The sequence below is a fragment of the Lolium rigidum genome, chromosome 4 (assembly GCF_022539505.1).
Source record: "Lolium rigidum isolate FL_2022 chromosome 4, APGP_CSIRO_Lrig_0.1, whole genome shotgun sequence".
NCBI classification, from domain to species: domain Eukaryota; kingdom Viridiplantae; phylum Streptophyta; class Magnoliopsida; order Poales; family Poaceae; genus Lolium; species Lolium rigidum.
Window position 1 is genome coordinate 205885892 of NC_061511.1, and position 7419 is coordinate 205893310.

Sequence of the window (7419 nt, forward strand, 5' to 3'; positions counted from 1 at the left end):
AGAGTTAACGTTTGCGGTTTTTGCCGGGTTTCAATTTTCAGTTTCAATTTCAGAATCGCCAGTCGTAGTAAACGCAAATGTAACATTTTTTTAATATCTGTTTTCACTGATTTATTTGTTGACGTACAACCTTTCCTTTCCGACTGTTAACGTTATTACAGGTATATATGCCGTGGATGCTAGTGAAATCGCCACCCAGGTAAAAAGCTGGTACTACTCAGTAGAGTATACTCTGATACCAACATGTGTGCTATCCCTCTTTTGTTTGTTATTTTTCTGCGGCTTGAGGAAATGTACCTTTTGAACCATCTTTTGTTTCACCCTGCCTCTGTAGACAGCATAAGTAGAAAGGTAGTGATAAACATGCATGTTAAGTTGTTAAGCATTTATGGAGATTTTATTTACATTGGTCGTTCAAAACAGATCAACTGTGCAACACAAATCACAATTGAAATTTTATCACTTCCGACATACTACTAGTATCAATTGTGCAACACACATCAAAGAGCAGGTAGACCAGATTTGAGACAAAGAGGTAGCCGGAATTAGGGCCTAGCCGGAATAGAAACGTGAAGCTTTATTTGTTGCAGCATGCAACTGGAGCGACCTGGGCTCCATAACCAAAGGTGCACCTCGATCGTGTTAGGCATCTAGGAAAAACAATTGTGCGACCTAGGCGGCTTCTTCCTTTTCTTGTGTTGTACCTGAAATAGAGTCCCGGAAAAACAATGAAGCATTATGTACTGTACATCTTCTGATCTACTGCTCACAGGAACAAAAGTTGTTAATAGTACCTGAGCCTGCCATATCTATTTGCTCGTCTTGTAACACATAATCCGGATTTAGTCTGCTCATCTGTAGTGTTGGACGGTTAGGGTTTGCCTGGGCCATGCTCCTGAAAGCATCCTCCGCAGCCTTTACTTCTGCAGCCGTTGAGTCAACGCAGAATAGGCCGACAGTGAGGCAACCGAGGCTGGAGAGGTGTTGGATGCCGAAGTCGAAATCGCCCGCATCAGATTTGGGCTTTTCTTTGAAGGCATGGAGCTTAAGCTCCTTGAGCCTCGGCATAGCCCCCGGTTCAAACATTAGATATCCCATACGAGGATAGTAAACCTCAAAACTCTGCAACTGTTGAAATCCTTTGCACCTAATGACGAGCCGCTGTGGTTGGTCTATTTCAAGAGTGAGTGACAATTCGAGCAGATTGGGTATCAATCCAATCATCTCGATATCCTGCTGATCTATTTTCGATTTGCCCAAGAACAACGTGTGTAGGTTGGGAAGTGCCCCGAGCCATCTGCTAATCCACAAGATATCTTCTGCATATATACGGACCTCATGGATGCAGCCCAGAGCAGGGAGGAACGGCTCTTCTCTATCACTTTCTAGCAAGTAATAATAAATACTCAGGGAAAGGAGGCCGCATCTGTCCAGTTTACAGAGAGAGGACACCAGCTTTTCCTTGGACTGTACTAATTTGTTGCTTTCTATTCCATTAGAGTCCAAATAAATCTTCAGCTTTCTCAGATTTGTTAGTTTGCCGAGTTCTTCCACATGCTTCAACTGCAAAGCACCAATGCAGCCAAGCTCTTGCAAGTTTACCAAGTTTCCCAGCCCATCTGGAAGCTTACAACGACGGCCAACAAACAAACGTGCCAGTCGTCGTAGCTGAGTTGTGCTTTCAGGAAGCTCACATAAACCATTGGATGTAATTAGCGTCTCTAGATACAGTAGCTCCCCAATTTGCCTAGGAAGCTCCGTGATTCCTGTAAAAGAGATATCCAAGTATCTCAGCTGATAGAGTCTTTCAATATCCTTGATATGATGATTTTCCAACTTTTTGCAGTGTCGCAAGTCCAGCACCCGTAAGGATTTTGACTTCCCAAGCGAAGGCAGTTGCTTGATGTCCCCAAAAGCACCGATTGACCGAGCTTGTGACAAATCCAATTGCTCCACGATTTCTTCATCCTCACTTCCCGTAAGAGAGAGCCGACGAACTATGCCATCAGGCTTGCACTGTTTTTTCAAGACAGTACACAAGTTCTCTTCAGAGGACTTGGCAATGAGGAAATCAAGGATGGTGTCATGGACTCAGCAAAACCCCACCTTGCCATCATACCTTATCTCCTCCGGCTGTATTAGACTTCTGTTCACAAGCTCATGAAAATATTCCTCTCCTAATTTCATGAGATCTTGTTCACTTTCTCCATGGATAAAACCTTCAGAAATCCTCCCTACCCTCGGAGATCATGCTCAAAATAAGGGAGGAGGGCAAAGACTGGATTCTTGCCGGTGCTAAGGGCCTAGCAGAGCTCGTGGGCTGACCATATCGTAGTGGTTTTCTCTTTCGAGGGAGGGGGGTATGTTTGCCCCCCCCCCCCTTCCCTCCTCTTTTTTTGTTTTATGGCTCTTGCCATCCCCTTGTTTGCTTCTCCTATATTAATATAAGGCAAAAGCTTTTTTGCCCGTTTCAAAAAAAAAACCTTCAGAAATCCATCTGCGTACCAACCGCTGCCTTTCAATCAGTTCGTCTTCAGGAAACAGAGCCAAGTACAATATGCAGCTTCTTAGGTGGTGGGGAAGATCAAAATAACTAAGAGATAATATGTAGTTCATGGTCTCTATTATATCATTTTTGGCCTTTGAAGAGCGAATTGAATGTCGCACCCGATCCCACTCTTCTTTTGTTTCCCTTGTTATGGCCAACAAGCTAGAAATGGCATTGATGGCCAGAGGTAGGCCACCGCATTTTTTCAGAATTTCTTTGGAAGCCTCTTTCAAGCTATCAGGGCAGCTTTCTTCACAACCAAAAATCCTCTTGAAAAACAACTTCTTTGAGTCAGCCTCACTTAGTGGTTTCATCTCATAGACAAGATCTTCATTAGAAGGAGAACAAGATTTGGCAACATCAACTATGCGTGTTGTGATCATTATTCTGCTGCCACATGTATTCTTGACAAATGCACATTTCAAAGTTTCCCATGTTTCTGACTCCCATATATCATCAATTATGATAAAATATCTGCAACACAGTAATACACATTAGAGTTCATTAGATATCTATAGGAATACCTATCAAGTATCACATAATCCTGAAACAATGTCACATCTGTTGTGCATCCTAGTTATAATTAATACACCTTGATGCAATTGTCTAACATCAATAACATTGTCATTATCTAAAACATACTTGTACCGTAAATGAAATTCCTAGAGCATCTACATTGCTACAAACGGGAGAGAAACTCAAAGATAGCAACTCCACATCGGATACTAGGTACGAGCTCTAGATACAATTGAGTCGCAATCTAAGGAAAATATATTACTGTAGGAGGCAGACAGAAAATAACAATGAAATAGCAAGATTTACAACCAAGGGAAAAATTACGAATTCCTTGATGAGATGCTCAGGCCATGTCAAAGCAACTGTTGCCAGTGGCAAGGTACAATGTTTTGTCACTGCCAATAGGATGTTTCCACTGGCGCCATGTCCAAACAGTTATTTAAAAAACAGAACATAGCCGCAAGTTTGACAAACCTGTAGCGATCAATTAGAAAAAATGTGGCACCGGACATGGCATACAGATTTTAGCTGTATCTTACAGTGAACAGATCGACGTACGTTGCAAAAAGCAATGGCTTCAAATTTTTGAATGAAATCATACTAGTTGGGACAATGGACATCTCTAGACTGAATTTGGGCGTCTTATCGCTTATCCCTAAGGTCCCCGGGGTAGAGGACATTAAAAAGTTTAGAACTATATTGTTGATTAATGTTATTTTTAAATTTGTTGCTAAGGCCTATGCTACTAGCCTTTCTCCTATTGCGCATAGGACTATTAGTAGATCGTAATCTGCGTTTATCAAAGGGAAGCACATCCATGAGGGAGTCCTCTCCCCTGAAGAGATCATCCATGAGTCTAAATCCAGGAAACTTAGGGGAGTTTTCCTGAAGTTAGACTTTGAGAAAGCCTATGACCGGTTGAACTGGCCCTTCCTCCGAGAGGTTCTATTGCGCAAGGGCTTTGAGCCTGCTTGGGTCCACATGGCTTTGGGTTTGGTCTCGGGGGGCCAAACAGCTATTTCAATTAATGGTGATATCGGGAAGCATTTCCGCAATGGGTGCGGGGTGCATCATGGCGATCCCCTATCCTCTTCGACTATGTGGTGGAGGCCCTTGTTGCGATCCTTGACAAAGCAAGAGGGGCAGGACACATTGCTGGGGTGATCTCGCACCTGCAGTAAGCAGACGCCACCATTATTATGATCCAACCTGACGATCTGGCCATTGCCAACCTAAAAAACATTATCATCTATTTTGAGAGCATGTCGGGTATCTGGATCAATTTCCATAAGAGTGAGGTGATGGTGCTTGGGTAGAGGAAGAGGAGGGACTCAGGATTACCTCGGACTTCTAGTCAGCGATCGAGCTCTGACCGCAGAGGACTGGGGTCCTGTCGGCCAAAGTGGGCAAGCGCACGGACCCCTGCATGGGGAAACCCATGTCCTCAGCGCAAGATTAACTTTGATTAACACGTGCCTTTCCAGTCTTCCCCTTCATGCTATGGTGGTATGCCTCTTGGGAGAGGGTCCACATTGCGTAATGGACAAACATCTTTCTCGCTTCTTTTGGGAAGCCAACGGTTCGAAACGGAAGTACCACTGGGTACGGTGGTCCGCGGTGTGCAAACCAAAAATCCTAGGGGGGCTTAGTATATTGTCGACACTATGCTAATGAACGCCTGCCTCATGGTTGAATAGATCTGGAGGTTGTACTCTGGGGAGCAGGGCTTGTGGGCGGAGATACTACGGAATAAATACCTGAGAGATAAGAACCTTCTGACGGATTCGCAGGTTCGCAATTCTGGAACTCCGTCCAGAAGCTTAAGTACCTATTTCGCCTGGAGGCCAAACTTGCGGTGCGCAATGGGAAGGCGACAAGCTTTTGGTGGGATTGGTGGCAGGGGTCGGGGGCCCTGTGTACTAGATTCATTGCGCTCTTCGCAATCTCGGCCGATCAGGAGGCCTCGGTGGAGTCGACTCGCCGAGGGGACGAGTGGCACCTCGTGTTTCGACGTGAGATGGGCCTTGGGGAAAGAATCGGATGGGGTAACCTATCTCGGGAAGTCACGGTGCCCCCTACCTCTGAGTTGCAAGATGATATCTCTTGGGCGCTAGAACCTTCGAGAATATTGTCTGTCCGTTCGATGTATCCTAAACTCTGCCAGGGCATCCCTAACAAGCACTTCAGTGACCTATGACGGATTGCCATCCCCATGAAGGTGCGTATCTTCCTTTGGCAACTGGCAAGCAAACTCCTCTCGTCAAACGAGAACATCCGGAGGCGCAGGGCCCCTCCGCGGGTTTGTGTACCCTCTGCGGGGAGGTGGAGGATAATAATCACATCTTCTTCTCCTGCCCCCTGGCCAAGTTTATGTGGAGTGCAGTTAGGGAACTGCTCGGCTGCATGTGTAACCCATCCTGTTTTGCGGATATCTTCAGGATCCTCCACGACTAGGTAGGCCAGTCGAAATGGGCCCTTTGGATGACGTGCGCCGCCCTACGCTGGACATTGTGGAACCTTAGGAACAAATTTACGATTGAAGGGGTCTTCCCGAGCCAACCTGCTGAAGGGTTATACACAATGTCTATGTATCTGCAGGTGTGGAAGCCAGTGGCTAGGAGGCAGGATCATGAGGCAATGGAGTGGACGATTGACCAGATTCGCTCTCTCCAGACGACTATCGAGGATAGAGAGTAGCACTCCTCCTTGGTCTTGTATCTCCGGTGTTGGGTAGGCTTTGTGTTGGGGCACTGGCCTGCCATATATCTCCATCTTGTATGTGCCCAGTTGTTGAACTGGTTGTAAATCTTATGTGTGTTGTTCGGTACTTGCTTGTAAAATCGCCATTGGGACTTTAATAATTTAAAGTTAGGCTCTGCTCGAGCCTTCTGTCTAAAAAAAGACATACTAGTTGAGGACGAATGTAAATTACAACAGAGCAATCTTCATTAGCAAAAGTCCAGGCAACGACTATGGTATTTGTAAGATGAAATTTTGAAATATTATACAATATATACATGGATCAGCTAATTAATTAAGCAATGTTAATTTGTACTAGTAGAGTTCACATATATACCTACCTTCTGTCTTGGAGAAATTCTCGGATCTTGTCAATGAGGAGTTGTATATCATCTAATCCAGAGTAAACATTGTCTTGCTTGGTGATTTGTGATAATATAGATCTTAATATCGCCTTCATGTCAGGCTTGCGTGAAATGGAGACAAAAGCCCCACACTCAAAGTCTTGCATAAGAGTTAACTCATAAAGCAATAGATTCTTAATAAGAGGTTTTGAAGCAACACAAAGGAAGATTTAAGTTTCAGCAATTGCTTTCAACTTTCAACATGTATATCTCATGGATAATTGTCAACACAAAGTAATATAATAAGTGCAATAAGTAAGCATGTAAGAATCAATGCACACAGTTGGCACAAGTGTTTGCTTCTAAGATAGAAAGAAGTAGGTAGACTGACTCAACATAAAGTAAAAGAAAGGCCCTTCGCAGAGGGAAGCAGGGATTACGCATGTGCTAGAGCTTTTTATTTTGAAAACATGGAAAGAAATGTGTCAACGGTAGTAATAATTCATATGTGTTATGTATAAAACCTCCTATAAGTCGCAAGCCTCATGCATCGAATACTAATAGTGCCCGCACCTTGTCCTAATTAGCTCTGACTTCCATGGATTATCATTGCATTACATATGTTTCAACCAAGTGTCACAAAGGGGTACCTCTATGCCACCTGTACAAAGGTCCAAGGAGATAAATCGCATTTGATTTCTCGATTTTGAGAGATCTCAACTTGAGGACATCCATACCGGGACAACATAGAAAACAGATAATGGACTCCTCTTTTATGCTTTAAGCATTCAACAACAGATAACATTCTCATAAGAGATTTGAGGATTAATGTCCAAGCTGAAACTACCACCATGATACATGGCTTTGGTTGGCGGCCCAATGTTCTTCTCTAACAACATGCATACTCAAACCATTTAACTCATGGCAAATCTCCCTTACTTCAGACAAGACGAACATGCATAGCAACTCACATGATATTCAACAAAGGTGTAACAGGTTGATGCCGTCCCCAGATAACATGGTTACCGCTCAACAAGCAACTTATAAGAACTAAGATACATAAGCGACATATTCTTTACCACAATAGTTTTTTAGGCTACTTTCCCATGAGCTATGTATTGCAAAAACAAGGAATGAATTTTTGAGAGGTTTTAAAGGTAGCAGTCAGGGTGGGCATTCGGTTTTAACCGAAATTTCGGTTCGGTTTTTGCGGTTTTTGAACAAATTCGGTTTTCAAAAATGGTAACCGAAATTGGCATGAAAATTTAGGAA

At 43.7% G+C, this 7419-nt stretch overlaps 1 pseudogene; it reads right to left on the reverse strand.

The window, feature by feature from the left end:
- Window positions 1-352: 352 nt before the first annotated feature.
- LOC124648091 lies at window positions 353-6314 on the reverse strand (annotated as a pseudogene).
- Window positions 6315-7419: the final 1105 nt, after the last annotated feature.